This window comes from Amblyomma maculatum, chromosome 5, assembly GCF_055883805.1.
Source record: "Amblyomma maculatum isolate TAMU_Amacu chromosome 5, ASM5588380v1, whole genome shotgun sequence".
NCBI lineage: Eukaryota > Metazoa > Arthropoda > Arachnida > Ixodida > Ixodidae > Amblyomma > Amblyomma maculatum.
The window spans coordinates 14,909,725-14,924,976 of record NC_139348.1 but is presented as its reverse complement, the minus strand read 5'-3'; the positions used below and the strand labels follow the sequence as shown (position 1 = coordinate 14,924,976).

Genomic DNA, 15,252 nt, shown 5'->3' with positions numbered 1-15,252 from the left:
ACCGACTGAGCTAACCAGGACGGTCAGCAGAGCAGACGGCAGGGCGAGAGCGAATTGATCTATAACTCGAAGTGGGAATGGTGTTGGTCAAATATTTAGGGGAATCCCCCAAGATGGAGTAGATTTGTAAAGAGGGAGTAATTACTCATTGCATCCACCCAAGCGCAGCCATACGGCTACAAAGGAAAGCTATACAGCTTTCTCAGAAACTTCGTAGTTAAAGCGTAGCCGTATGGCTGCGCTTGGGTGGATGCAATGAGTAATTACTCCCTTATTACAAATCTACTCCACCTTGGGGGATTCCCCTAAATATTTGACCAGCTCATGAAACTAGAATCCTTATCACTGGCCGGTGATGTCGCGAGAGGGTATGAATCTGCAAAGATAACGTAAATGTGAAGGATGAATATGAGGTTATGGACAGAGCGTGCGTGAGAGAGACTGCGCCATGTTGGCACATTGAGAATCATGCGGACAGCCGAGGATTAAAGATAGTCAGAGGCGGCCTTGGTGTTCGCCCTTATTCTCCTATATTTTGGGGCCGAAACCCGGTAGGGTAATGTGAGCTCCTCCATCGATCCTTCCTGGAGATTGCAAGAAGAACGACAACGGCGGCCCTCCAGATAACAAGAGCTCCGCCATCGCGCCCCACCGGACAGAATGAAGAGGGCTTCAGCTAGACGCCATGGACGGCATGAAGAGGAAGCGTATGATTAAACGAGATTTTCAGTCCCGCCTCTGCCATGAGTAAAGTTATCTACTGAAATCGAACGAAGGGACTATTCTAGACTTAAAGCGTATTCACGCCAGACTCAGAACACGCAACAACTGCCTACGCGTGCTGAATGAAAAAATTGAAGTTTGTAAAGTCAATGTTTGTGTAGAAGACACCACGTCTGCAATAGAATATGAGGAGACTGCCACACGAATGATGACGCTCCGCCGCCACCACATCTAGAGCCTTCAGGCGTCTATTTCTGCTGTCGACAGCGATCGTTTCATGAAGACAGCAGTTGAGCAAGAAATGACAAGAATAGTAACAGGGCAGGAACATTGTTCCTCGCGTCCTCCCGAAGGAAGAGATATGCCAGCAAAGCACTGTGCGGACAAGTGCAAAGGTGTGAAGCCGGCTGATATTCAGAGTGTCCCGAGCGACGTGCACGTCCCGACGAACATTGCAGATTTTATTAGCGGCGAGGCCCCTGATCTCGTGTACGCAATTGTGGCAAAAAAGCGAACAGCGACGAGATGAAATTCACAAGGTCAGGGCGACTTAGCTTGACGCTGCGCATGATGGCCTGGAAGTTGCTCGCGATGAATACCATGCTCATGTGGACACGGATGATTCGAAAGCCCAGTACAAACATTCTAAGCCTACCAAATCGAGAGCAGTGGGGCAGGTTTGCTGTAACGATGACTTTGGTCAGACGGTCGCTGTAGCTCCACCGACAGCGTCGGATGCTCCTCAGTCGCAGCTAAGGCGAGTTGAGGTTGACGATGATAACTCAGGGTCCTGCAGTGATGTGGCTGCCATATTGTCCAACCATGGGAAGTGCGGTAGCGACTGTCTGTCGTCATAAAAAGAACCAAGAACCACCGGCAGACCTGACAGCGCCTAACAAATCATTCCGTGATCTCGGTGCGTATGTTCATCAAATGAGGCCCGGCCAATGGTTTGCAGCAACCAAGCTGGTCAAGGTGGCTGCGCCACTCACGAAGGGGCCCATCGATGCGAGGTTTGTTCCGCTTGCGGCGTTGTGCGGTCACAGAAACAGCTTGCAAGACCTTGAAGACAGAGATAGCATGGCGCGATCGGGGCGATGCTTATTCCGCGCAGACGGCTTGTGCCGCGCGTGATGAGTTCCTCACAGGGTAGACACGCCTATCTGATCCTGATGGGTGCACCGATTATTTTGGCTACGCTGATTATGCACGTTCCCTTGACTGCCTTATTATCTACAGATGGTGAGAGCTGTGGGTGAAATTGTGCTGATAACTTTGAGACGGATTGTGTGGTTGTGTTGTGTCAGAATGTGCGGGGTGTGTCTGGGTGTTGACGTCAAGGCTGTTCATCGAGAACTTCGAGACGCAGCGGCGACCTTTTAGCGTGGAACTCACCATTTCATGCTGGTGGACAAGTACAATGCCTATTATTCTTACGGTAAAGTGGAACGAAATCACAACAAGGCCTTCATGCCGGGGAGCAGCGCTTCAGCAAGTATATGTCATCAGGGCTTTAGCAAGCAGATGTCATCCATGTTCTGTGCCTTTTCCCTTGTAAGCCAACTTTTCCACATTGTCATCATCGAGCTCTGCACGCCCCCACCCCCCCCCCCCCCCAGAAAAAAAAGGTAGAGCGAGCCGGAACCTTACAAATTGAGCCTAAGTCAGAGGTCCAGCAGCAGCTGGATGAAAGCATCACTGCTGTGGGCATTGAGACATTCATAATCATCATTATCATCCTCAGCCTGAAAATAAACACTGCAGGGCGAAGGCCCATCCCATATTCCTCCAATTAACGTGGTCCTGTGCGAGCTGCATCCACTTGACTCCTGCGAACTTCATAATTTCATTCGCCCACCTTACTTTCTGCCGCCCCATGCTACGCTTTCCTTTCCTTGCAATCCAGTTTGTTGCCCTAAGCGACCGTCGGTTATTCTTTCTTCGCGCTACATGTCCACCCATGCCCATTTCTTCTTCTTAATTTGCGCTAGAATGTCAATTACTTGAGTTATTTCTCTGACCCAATCTGCACATTTCCTATCTCTTAATGTTATCCCTACAATTTTTCTTTCCATAGCCCTCTGCGTTGTCCTCAACTTAAATAGAACCCTACAGATCAAACAGATCAGCGATAAGAAATTGATGTACTGAGGTTCCAAGGCAAATAAGACAAGAATACAGGGAAGAACATGGGCTACATTGTGTGATTTAAATATACTGCCACGCCTTGCGGGGTCATCTTAATCTACCCGGTTGGTGTCCTGCTGCGCAAGTTAAAAGCTTCGTGGAGTATTTCATGTCGTCGTTGACGACATGAAAGAGCGATAACGTAAGAACCGACTTCATCATGTTGGTCATCAGAGAGCACTTAGGTGACACTGTTCCAGCTTCGACCTACATCTCACCTCAGGGCGGGTAGTGTATTAATGATTCATACAGGAATCTGCAAAGAGAACGTGAAGAATGAAGAAGAGGTTTTGGACGGAGTCCGCGTGAGAGATTCTGTGCGCCATGTTGGCACATTGAGAATCATGCGGACAGATGAGGATTAAAGATAGTCAGAGGCGGCCTGGTGTTTGCCCTAATTCTTCTATAGGGGGTGCGGCCTGCACTGGATGCTGCGGTCAGTGGGGTGCAGCCGGACAGTGGGAGGGATTAAGGTGGGGGCGAAATAAATTATTGTGTAAAAACGCGAAAAGGTGCGCATTGGTGCCGCTGAAAAATTAACTGGCAAAAGCGTGACCTTCTCGTAGGACGAATTATTCTGTTGGGAGGAGTACTTTAAGACACACACCTTAGTTTATGCCACAGATTCCACGCCATTTTAATCTTGGAACGGGCCTGTGTACTTGAGCGTACCCTGGAAACAACCACATTAATCTGATACCCATCCGAAACCACTGCGTGGGCGCGTGTTTGACGGCACCCGGCGGCAGCTGCGCCGCCGCATTGCCTCTTTTTTGTGTATGTGCAGTTCACTGTTCTTTCCCAAGCGAGAGCCGCTGGAAGTATCTATCGGGCAGTCTTTTGACTTGTTCATTTATCTCCTGCACCTTTTTCGCTCTTGGCCAAGTCACACATGCGCCTCATACTTTCAAAACGCCGCACGGAATATTTATACATTGCGTAGTTCATGAGGCCTCTTTATTCTTATGGTCTCGTACTGGTCAGTCACCTGTTATAAGCCGCTAGCTCAGTGAATGTTCTCGTAACTTTCGTACACGTGCTAGTATTTCTGGAATTCCCAGAAAATATGTGCTTTTAATGTAATGTTTTGCTGAATTATCAGTCGTGTGGCAGGATCGCTGCGTCTAAGTGGCGCCTGTCCTGTTATCTTGATGTTCCTTCCTTGTCCTCGTCCCTTTCGCGCCGTCTTCATAATCCACTTCAACCATGAACCAACTAGCCCAAAGCAAAGTACTTCCTAAGTGTTAAAAAGAGAAAAAAAAAAAAAGCCAAATCACTTGCACTGCGTGGTTGGGTGCAGAGCGAACTTGACTTCAAATAAAACCATGAGGACAGAGGAGGCAGAAACGAAGTTGCGACCCTGAGCTTAAAACGCGGGTGGAGGGGGGGAGGGTGGCGTGCCTCCGCATCGGGTGCGGGTGACCGTAGCGACGCCACTGTCACATTCAGAGAACGTTTTTGGAAGCTAATTGGTGCATAGCTGAAATTGGTTTACAGCTCAAGACATTGACAGTATGGAACGAAGTAATAGGACAGAGCGCTGCTAAATTGCAAAGTCCGGTAGCTCGGAAACCCTGCAGTTTCGCTACCTGAAAAGAAACTGAAATTTGGTTTAGTTTGGTTTGTGGGGTTACGACCAAAAGGACTCTGGCTATGAGAGACGCCGTAGTGGCCGGATCCGCAAATTGCGATCACCTGGGGTTTTTGCAGTGACATCGCACAGCACGCGGGCGCCTAGCTATACGCCTCCATCGAAAAGCGGCCGCAGAGGCTGGAATTCGACCCGCTACCTTGGATATAGTAGCGCCGTAACCGCTGCGCCATCCTAGCGGGGCAAAAAGAACTAAAATATTTCGGTCTGTAAGAGAACTGGTTGTGCGCCTTCACATCGTGCAATGACGGGATACAAGTGTTTTGATTTCGTGTTGCGGTTTTCTTGCCATTCCGTTTTTTCTTGACATGAGCGGCTGCTGTATATAGCGACTGATCCGTCAATAAATAGCCTTAGTTATTAGAAGCGCTCTGTCCCGTCACTTCATTCTTTCCTATGTTTATTTGTCTGAGCTGTAAACCCATTTCACGAAGAAGACATTGGCAACACCTCTAACAGGATCTTAAAACTCGTTTTAGATTTTGTATCAAAACTTGTTTCCTAGCTAGTAAACACTGCAAACCAAAAGCGATACTATTCCGGCCCAAGAACAAAAGTGTTTTAAGCGATCAGCTTTGCTCCCATTTCTATTGATATTGTTGAAGTGTTATAGTACTTGAGTTTAGTTCCATAATAGAAATTATTGAACAAATATGCAATGTCATTGGTTCGCTTCATAAGATAAGATTTACATAGCGAAATGAGTAAAGCAGCTCATATACAGTTCTTGTGATTTTTCCTAAGGTAAATTACGGACAGTAGGTTTTGGGGGACACAATCACAACGAATGTCTACAAGTTACTCATTTTAGAGTAAAAGACTTTGCGAATGGTTGCAAATGTACTTATTGACAATTCCTCTACAGCGTTGCAAATGTACTTATTGACAATTCCTCTACAGCGTTGCCTGACCGTTTTAAAGTTGTGCACGGCGGACCGTGCAAGGACCTGGCTCTGAACATGCCACCTCTCTTGTTTGTACAGGCCCTGTTCTTCCGTTTCGCCGGCACAAACTTCGATGCATGCAGCAGAGAACCATTGCCGCCGCTATCAACTATCTTCTCCGCCTGTGAACATGACGCACCAAGACTCACGTATCCCCCTGCCGGCCACGTTGGTTGGGGTGTGACGTCACCATCTGCTGCAACTATAAAGGAAGAGCTTCACCGCTTCGCCTTCACTGGGCAGGGCGGACCGCGCAAGGACCTGGCTCTGAACATGCCACTTCTCTTGTTTGTACAGGCCCTGTTCTTCGGTTTCGCCGGCATAAACTTCGAATGCATGCAGTAGAGAACTATTGCCGCCGCTATCAACTATCTTCTCCGCCTGTGAACATGACGCACCAAGACTCAGCTATCCCCCTGCCGGCCACGTTGGTTGGGGTGTGACGTCACCATCTCCTGCAACTATAGAGGAAGAGCTTGTGGGATTCGGGCTTGCTGCGGCTGCCCTTTGCGCGGCCGCAGCCCGCTTCCCAGTTGTTCTCCCCGTTCCCTTTCTCCCGCCTGAGGCGGCGGAGAGGGGCTCGGACGACTTGTGACTGTCGTTCGGGCCACAGCTCCGCCCTGGCGTCCCAGTGGCTGTTCTCATTGGCGCCTTTTGGCGGGAACACGGCACCGCTTCGACGGCCGCGCTCGCGCGACCCTCTGAACGGGGCCCAAAGGGAGACCCCTCCGAGACATCGCAAGGTGCGTACGCTACTGTTCTTGTCTGCCGGCCTTTGTCCGCGCAGACCAGTGTGTACTCGAGTTCGTCTGCTCCGGGTCTTACCTGAGAGCGAAGCTCGAGCCTGTCGATCGTGATCCAACGATCCGCGACAGGCGTACCTTGCGGTGGTTGCCCACTTTCTCTCAAAGGAACCCTTTGGTCACTGCGAGAGAGAGAGATCACAGCACGCCCTTGCGTGCTTGCGGCGCGCACTCCGTGTCACTTCGTGCGCGCAGGGGAGCCTTGCTCCTCGCGCGCTCCCGGGACACGGTGACTGAGTATGTGTGTGTATGTGCGTTTGTACATATGTGTATGTGCGTGTGTGTGTGTGTGTATATGTGTGTGCCGCTAGAGGATGGCGTTTCAATAAACGTCTCCTTTGTGAACTTGGAGGCTTGTGTCCTTGCAGCGAAGTGCTCTCCTCCCTGTGGGGGTTGTAAGTGCGCGCTGCGGTGTTTCAGTGTGCGCGTGTTGACGGCTGATCGGGGCTTCGGCTCGCGCGACGCTCGAACCCGCGGTGGTTGGTGGTCTATGTCCACGTAGAAACCACAACTGGCGCCCAACGTGAATTGTCCCTGGCTCCATGAGTCGTTAGACAGCACATCGGCCGAGCCGGTCGCCTTGACGATCAAGCTCATGCGCCATGCCTGCCGCCCCCTGCGCGGCACTCGGCAAAGGCACTGAAACACGCTACATGGTTATTCGGACCGCCCTGCGATGCGACCGTTGACCATATGCCTCCGCTGTTTCAGCGTTACGCCGTTGCGGAAGCAATGTGCGCGACGCAGCCGCTGCCGGCATCTCCGCACAACAGCACCCGTACCCCGCTTGCAGTCATTTCTGTTCGGGGAACGGCGAGGCGTCGGCCGGGCTCCCTCTGGAAACCGCACCGACAGCGCGCTCAGTTGGCTGATGTGGCTCCGTGAACTTGCGAGCCGGCTGGTGCGCCATTCTCTCCTGGTACAGCATTTCGACTTTTCGGTGCAGTATCTACAGGGGAGAACGAACGTGGTAGCTGACGCGCTATCCCGTGCTCCACTCGCAAGGGGGCGGAACAGCGGACGAGCCGCAGATCGGCACGGAGGGGACGCCCGCAGACGGGTTCCCCATTCCGCTATCCGGGTAAGCAGCGCTTCGCAAAGCAGGCGAGGGAGAAAGCTCTTTGTGAGCACATCTGAGACGCCGATGCTAGCGGAAGTTTTGCTGCGAACCTGCGGGGGGACGAAACCAGGCTTTCCTTTGGGATGACTGGGATCGTTTTCAGCCATGAAGAGCTACGACGGTCCAGCAAAATGACCCGTTTTGTCGCGATGTCAGCGACGGTCTTTGGGAGACGAAGCGCCGTTACGCTGCTTGTATTGCAGCGGGCGCAGCGCCGTTACGCTACTTTTATTTAGCGGGCGCAGGGGGGCACGAGCCTGCGTGTGTCGCGGCGTGCCTCGGGGATTCATGTTTGCTGACACATGACGATTTCGCGCTGAAATACATAGCCACGGATGATGAGTCCATGCACCATTTGAAGTGGCTATTCCCCAATGTCTGAGCGCCGCTCTGTTGCGTTTCTCTCATGACAAACCATTGGCTAGTCATCTGAGTGGCTCCAAGGTTTCAAGAAACTGAGTAAATCGGTGACTGCAGCCCGGCATGAAGCACGACATTTTCCGCTGTTGCCGTTCCTGCCATGTCTGTCAAATGGAGAAGTCAATGGGTGGCAAGCCACCGGGCATGACGACACCAACTGACAGTGTGCGTCCGTGGCAGATGGCCACCTGCGATTTCATGAGGCATTTCCTCAGTAACAAGCAGGTGCTCATTGCTGGAGAATCCCCCTATGGGGAAAGCCAGCCGTGCCTACATCGCAGACCTGAAGGCCTATGCATAACGGTCTGACGAGCTTGCGCTGGTGCCCATTGTCACCACAGGCAAGCGCCAAGGCACACCCGATGCGGTGGAACGCAGCCGTGCCCCGCACCGGTACAATGTGAGGCGACGTTCACCTGTGTTATTGATGCCGGACGGCGGGCCTTTTCCGCAACCGAAGGCATACCGCCTCACCGAGCGAGCTTGCTCGCCGAACCCTACCCGGAAGCAAGGTTGGTCTTCCCCTTTTCTAGCTCGCTCAGTTCCAGCCTTTGTGTTTTATTTTGTTTTTGTGCCTCTTTTTCCATTGTTCGTTTTCTTCTGTTTCCGTTCTTGGTTTCTATCTTGTAAATATTGTATAGCGAGTGCCTTCTTTTGAACAGCGCGTCTTCTCTCCTCTTTCTTCTTGAAATTGCGAGGGTTGCTCATTAGGCAGCACCGACGCGCGCTTTTTCCTGTGTGTGTGGAAAGGAAGTTGGGGACGGGGAGCATGGACGATGCCCCTTTCACCCAAGGCCGCCGCGGTTGCGAAGGTGCTCGGGACAGGTTCGTCGCTGAAGGTCAGCATCACCCTTTGTTTGGTGTGTGAGTGGCTGTGCGTGTGCGTGCCTAGGCTTGGAGGCGACGACGTCGCGCCATGTGTGTTTGTCGGCGTGTGCGGAGCGCGGTGGAAAGGAAGCCCCGCACGGTCTTCCAATGTGCGTCTCGGATCGTCACGGACTTTCCACACCCGGGGCCCCTGCGGCGTGTTTGCTGCCCCTGCACCTAACCTGTACCACCACCGACCGAGATCGTTTGCAGCCAAGGATGAACGTTGGCCACCCAGAAGTCAACGAGCGGTGAGTCACCGCAGGCTCCCTGAGCTGCACCGACGAACTTTGGAACTTCTGTACATGGTTGTGTTTGTACATAGTTATTCTGTACATAGTCGTTGTTACTTAGACTCCGGAACTTTGTACATTATTCTTCATGTCATCTTGTTCATTTTTTTTTGTGCGCCTTGCGAATGTTTGTCTTTCTTGAGTGTCTGTCTTTTCGAGATCTTTCTTGCTGGAACTGAAGTGTAGTTGACTTGTTGCGTGAAGATAGCATTCTTTTCTTCATGCTGGGGACCTGCCGCGTGCTTTCACTGATGGGTAGGAGGGCAATTAAGGAGAGGAGGATGTGGGATTCGGGCTTGCTGCGGCTGCCCTTTGCGCGGTCGCCGCCCGCTTCCCAGTTGTTCTCCCCGTTCCCTTTCTCCCGCCTGAGGCGACGGAGAGGGGCTCGGACGACTTGTCACTGTCGTTCGGGCCACAGCTCCGCCCTGGCGTCCCGGTGGCTGTTCTCATTGGCGCCTTTTATTTTTATTTATTTATTTGAAAATACTGCAACCCCTCAAGGGGCTATAGCAGGAGTGGGTACAAAAATGTGGAACAATTCCACGCATACAAACGTACATACAAGCATTACAAATATAAACGCTAGAAAAACAACATACAATGCTACGACTCAATTGCCGACGCAAAATCAGAGATTGATAGTGCACGAATGTTGCCATCCAAAGAATTCCAACACTCCACAGTGCGCGGGAAAAATACTGTGTTTGAAAACGTTAGTGCGGGCAAAAAAAGGTTGGATATTAAGATCGTGATGGCTCCTGGTTGCAGATGGTTTTGAAAACGAGATATGCTTACCCTCTGAAAGGCAATTAGCAGAATGAACTATGGAGTGAAGAAGTTTTAAGGACTCAATTTTTCGGCGGGATGCAAGCGGGCTTATGTTTAGGGAAGACATCGCAGATAAGGGTGAAAAATGAAAGTCGTAGCGGCGAAAAATAAATCTTACAGCTTTACGTTGCACAGATTCTATTTGATCGATTTCACATTGCTTGTATGGATTCCAGACATTAGAAGCGTATTCAAGAATAGGGCGAATTAGAGTTTTGTACATGAGCAATTTTGCTTCTTTAGGAGCATCTCGTACTGTGCGTCGTAAGTAACCTACCTTTTTAAGAGCTTTAGCTGTGATGTAATCGGTGTGTTTTGACCATTGCATATTGTGAGAAAAACGACGCCAAGATATTTATATTCATGAACCCTTTGCAGTGATGCATAGTCGTAAATAGAAGGTGATAGGCGGTTGGTGAAAGACATGACAACTGTTTTGCTGAAATTGATGTTCATCTGCCACGTATTGCACCAGTCACGGAACATACCAAAAGACTCATTCAGAAGGAGATGATCATTAACAGAGTTGATAGTGTGGTACAGTACGCAGTCATCGGCGTATAGACGGATCTTGGAGGTTATACTGTCAGGTAAATCATTAATATAGAGCAAAAATAGCAAAGGGCCAAGGACAGAGCCTTGGGGAACACCTGAGGTAACATCGGCTAAAGAAGAATCGACGGAATTGAAGCGAGCAGACTGGGAGCGGTGTGAGAGGAAATCGGCAATCCAATCAGCGAGTTGAGAGTTATTGAGAATTACTTTTAGTTTGCATAACAATTTAGAGTGAAGGACCGTGTCGAAAGCTTTTGAGAAATCGATGAATATAGCATCGATTTGGCTACCGGCGTCTATGCTGAGAAGAATGTCATGCGCAAATTCGGTTAACTGAGTCACTGTACTAAACCCCTTACGAAACCCGTGTTGAGCTCTGGACAGAAGATTATTTGCTTCAAGAAATTCCATAATGTGTTTATAAATAATGTGCTCTAGGATCTTACATGAATGTGCATTAAAGAGATCGGCCTATAGTTAGAAAGCAGTTGTTTGTTGCCGGATTTATAGAGAGGGAGTACATTGGCGAGTTTCCATGAGGAAGGGACAATGCCAGTGGAAAGAGATTTTTGAAATATAATTGAGAGATATCGAGATGACCAGAGGGAATAACGTGCTAGGAAGGTGTTTGGGATACAGTCCGGTCCAGCGCATTTTTTTGTGTCGAGGCACAAGATAAGATTTAAAATCCCCGAAGTGCTAACCATGATATCTGAGATAGAATGATCATGATTAGGAAGACTGAAAGGTGGAATCATGTTATTATCACGTGCAAAGACGGAATAAAAGTAGGCATTAAATGCATCAGATATTTGAACAGGGTCAGTCACAATTTCTTCGTTAATAACAAATGAGGTGGAGGAAGTGTTTGAGGGTAGAACAGAGCGCCAAAATTTACGAGGGTTATCTCTTAGCAGCCCTTGGAGCTCAACGCGGAAATAGAAATCTTTAGCAGAGTGCATTTTAATTCGAAGTTCATTTTTTACAGCTTGAAATCGAGCAACAACATCAGGGTTATTGTTACGTGCCATGCGCCTCAGCCGGGCTACACGACGTGACATCTGTAAAACATCGCGATTAATCCAAGGAAGAGTAGGATTTCTTTTCTTTGTTTTGACGGGAACAAACTGTTTAATGCACAGTCTAACAATTTTTTCGAAATATTCAACAAGGTCATTAACGTCGCCGTCACGGCTGAGCGCGCAGGAGGCGTCGAAGCACTCGGCTAGTTTGTCGATTACGGAGTTGTCTTCTGCGTGATGGAAATCCGGAAATGACGTGAAGGAGTACTGTGGGTTACTAGAGAAGCGGGAGAGGGTAAGGAGAACTGCTTCATGGTCAGAAATACCATCGACAACCGTACACTGAAACCCGGTGTCTATTAGGTTGGGGCTTAGAAAGATTAAGTCTAGCAATGAATTCAGCCTGGTGGGAAGCGTAACTATTTGAGTGAGTCCAAGAGAGAGTGAGAGATCCATCAACTCTTTTGCTAAAGAAGCGTCACGGCCAGAATAACACATCGATGGCCAGTGAATACCAGGCACGTTGAAATCACCCATGAAGATGATGTTTGATACTGAAAGGCTATGTATGAACTGACCAACAGAGTGCAAAACATCAGCAGAGGTTCCGGGGGGTCGGTAAAAAACGCCAATAATAACAGTCTGTTTTTCTAAATAAAGCTTGCACCAAATTGACTCGGTGTTGCATGGAGCAGGAAGTATAGAAAATCTAAGATAAGAACGCAGAAGTAAAGCAACACCACCTCCTTTGCCCTCATGCCTGTCAGCACGGAAAGCAAGGTAACCAGGTGGGGTAAATTCAGAGTGATATATGTCAGGGTGAAGCCAGGTTTCAGTGATGCCAATAATGTGAGGGTCATGGGAGGACACAAGCGCGAGAAGATCAGGGAGTTTGTTAGAGATGCTTCTAGCATTAAGATTTAAGACAACGAGACTTGGTGGCGAGCTAGGTGAACGTCAACGGGGTAACGGAGGAAGCTCACTAGATTCGGTAGCTTCATGACAGGGTAACGAATGAAGCTCAGAAGATTCGGTCGCATCGTGATGGGGGTCCCGTTTCAAGCTACTCGAAGCTTCATCCCATGTGTACCTGACACCATCAATGAAAGCGTGATTGTACCGAAGCTTCACTTTTGAACCACCGTCACGAAGCGAGGAAGATGCATCCCATATTTTCTTACGAAGGGCACGGACGCTCGCAGAGAAATCCTCAGTGATGTAAAAATCTTCCCCTTTGAGTTTCGATACGTTTTTCATGACAACAATCTTCTCACTGAAGTCGAGGATCCTTAGAATGACAGGTCGTGTACGTCCATCACTGGGTCTGCCGATGCGATGACAACGCTCAATGCGCGGACATTCTATGCGGAGATTTTCAGTAAATATTTTGCGGATTTTGGACAATAAACTGGCGCCATCTTCATCAGGACTCTCATGTAGACCGTGCACAACAAGATTGTTCCGCCTTGACCGGTTTTCTAAGTCTTCATTCTTTACAACCAAGTTGGATATTGTTTTTTTTAATGAGGTAATGTCCGAACGGAGGTTAGCGCTCAATGACTCAGAGGCTGAAGGAGTGGCAGATGAGTTCCAGTGATGAAACACGAGCTTCGAGGACATCAAGACGAGCGGAAAAAGTTTTCTTAATATCTGTAATGTCACTAGCGATTCGTTCTTGACCAGCAGTCAGTTGCGAGAGCTGAGAAAGGACGTCTGCGACTCCCGGAGTGGAGGACAAGTCAGTATTGGAACGCGTTGCCCGCTTCCCACTAAGATGTTTAGACGAGTTAGCTGAGACTGATCGTTTAGGGGGCCTGGGTTTTGTTCAACGTCCCCGCTTTGTAGAAGGCGAGAAAAGCAAAATACAGCATTTGAACAGAAGGTAACAAAACTGTGTGGGCAGGAAAACAGCAGCAAACAACGATCATCAGATCGAACGCAGTGAGCGTTCTTTAGGAACATACCTGCACGAAGAACATGCAACGATTAGGCATCTTGTAAAGGCTGCTGCCGTCCTGCCCACTGAAGCGGTACGCGGTGCGGTCCGATTTATAGTCCGAGGAAGAGCTGACGTAGACCAAGGGCCGATGGTGATTGGACGGTGTAGACATGCACGTGGGAAGCCGTCAGGTGCCCAGAGGAGCACGCCAGGTATATCACCAACAAGGGTGACATGGCAGTCCGTAGCGAAGCTGATGGTCCCATCCACGTGCCGCAAGCTTGATGGTTGCGCAGGCGCTCTTGAGTCGAAGTCGCAAAAAAGCGAAACAGCAACAGCCGCGAGGATCTGCACGAAGAACATGCAACGATTAGGCATCTTGTAAAGGCTGCTGCCGTCCTGCGCACTCACACGGCGCTGCCCACTCACGGCGGGAACACGGCACCGCTTCGACGACCGCGCTCGCGCGACCCTCTGAGCAGGGCCCAAAGGGAGACCCCTCCGAGACATCGCAAGGTGCGTACGCTACTGTTCTTGTCTGCCGGCCTTTGTCCGCGCAGACCAGTGTGTACTCGAGTTCGTCTGCTCCGGGTCTTACCTGAGAGCGAAGCTCGAGCCTGTCGATCGTGATACAACGATCCGCGACAGGCGTACCTAGCGGTGGTTGCCCACTCTCTCTCAAAGGAACCCTTTGGTCACTGCGAGAGAGAGATCACAGCACGCCCTTGCGTGCTTGCGACGCGCACTCCGTGTCACTTCGTGCGCGCAGGGGAGCCTTGCTCCTCGCGCGCTCCCGGGACACGGTGACTGAGTATGTGTGTGTATGTGCGTTTGTACATATGTGTATGTGCGTGTGTGTGTGTGTATATATGTGCGTGCCGCTGGAGGATGGCGTTTCAATAAACGTCTCCTTTGTGAACTTGGAGGCTTGTGTCCTTGCAGCGAAGTGCTCTCCTCCCTGTGGGGGTTGTGAGTGCGCGCTGCGGTGTTTCAGTGTGCGCGTGTTGACGGCTGATCGGGGCTTCGGCTCGCGCGACGCTCGAACCCGCGGTGGTTGGTGGTCTAAGCCCACGTAGAAACCACAAGCTTCACCGCTTCGCCTTCACTGGGCACGGCGGCCCGCGCAAGGATCTGGCTCTGAACATGCCACCTCTCTTGTTTGTACAGGTTAGTTGCTATTCTTGCCGTAGTGACGATCGATGTTATTGGTCCTACCGTTCCCAAAACGTTGTGTTTCCATGGCGGATGAGTGCTTTTTCGTATGCAAACTTCTTCCACGAACAATCGGGGACTGGAATGTACTGCCTGGGGAGGTTTTCACTTGTGAAAAATTCAGTGAAGCTATTGGCAATGTTTTTGGCCACTGAGAGAGTTTTGGTCTGGCTGTTTGAAATGTTTTTGACCTCTGAGAGAGGTATTGTCGGTTTTTTTTTTGATGGCGACATAATAAAAATGGCTATCTGTACCAATTCATGCTTCCAGGTTATTTGTAGATGTGTATCTGTGCATGACACGCAAAAATTTCTCCTTTGTTATTTCTTCTTTACACTGACTTTGCCCATCCTCTTTGGACCAAAGAGGTCTGCAGTATCATGTATATAAAAAAGTGGTTAAAACGGCCAATCTGAAGGAAGTAATTCCTTCTTTATTAATCTATTGAAGCTAACGCAAAATGCAATTTTGTTTGACACACGTCATCCTGACTACTGGCACGTCACTACACACCGTAATAACGCACAATTCCCTGCAGTCATTACACATACGCTCCCATCAATGTTAAATAATTTTGAACATCGGAAAACTCGAATCCCCTGCATACCAAAGAAACGATTTCTAAATATTTTTGTTTGAATGTGATCATGTTCTGTTGCCTGTTTCTGTAGTTTAATGGTCGCTACAT

General features: G+C 49.7%; 1 pseudogene; it reads right to left on the bottom strand.

Annotated features, from left to right (window-relative positions):
- Positions 1-12,232: 12,232 nt before the first annotated feature.
- On the bottom strand, positions 12,233-13,524 carry LOC146187800 (uncharacterized; annotated as a pseudogene).
- Positions 13,525-15,252: the final 1,728 nt, after the last annotated feature.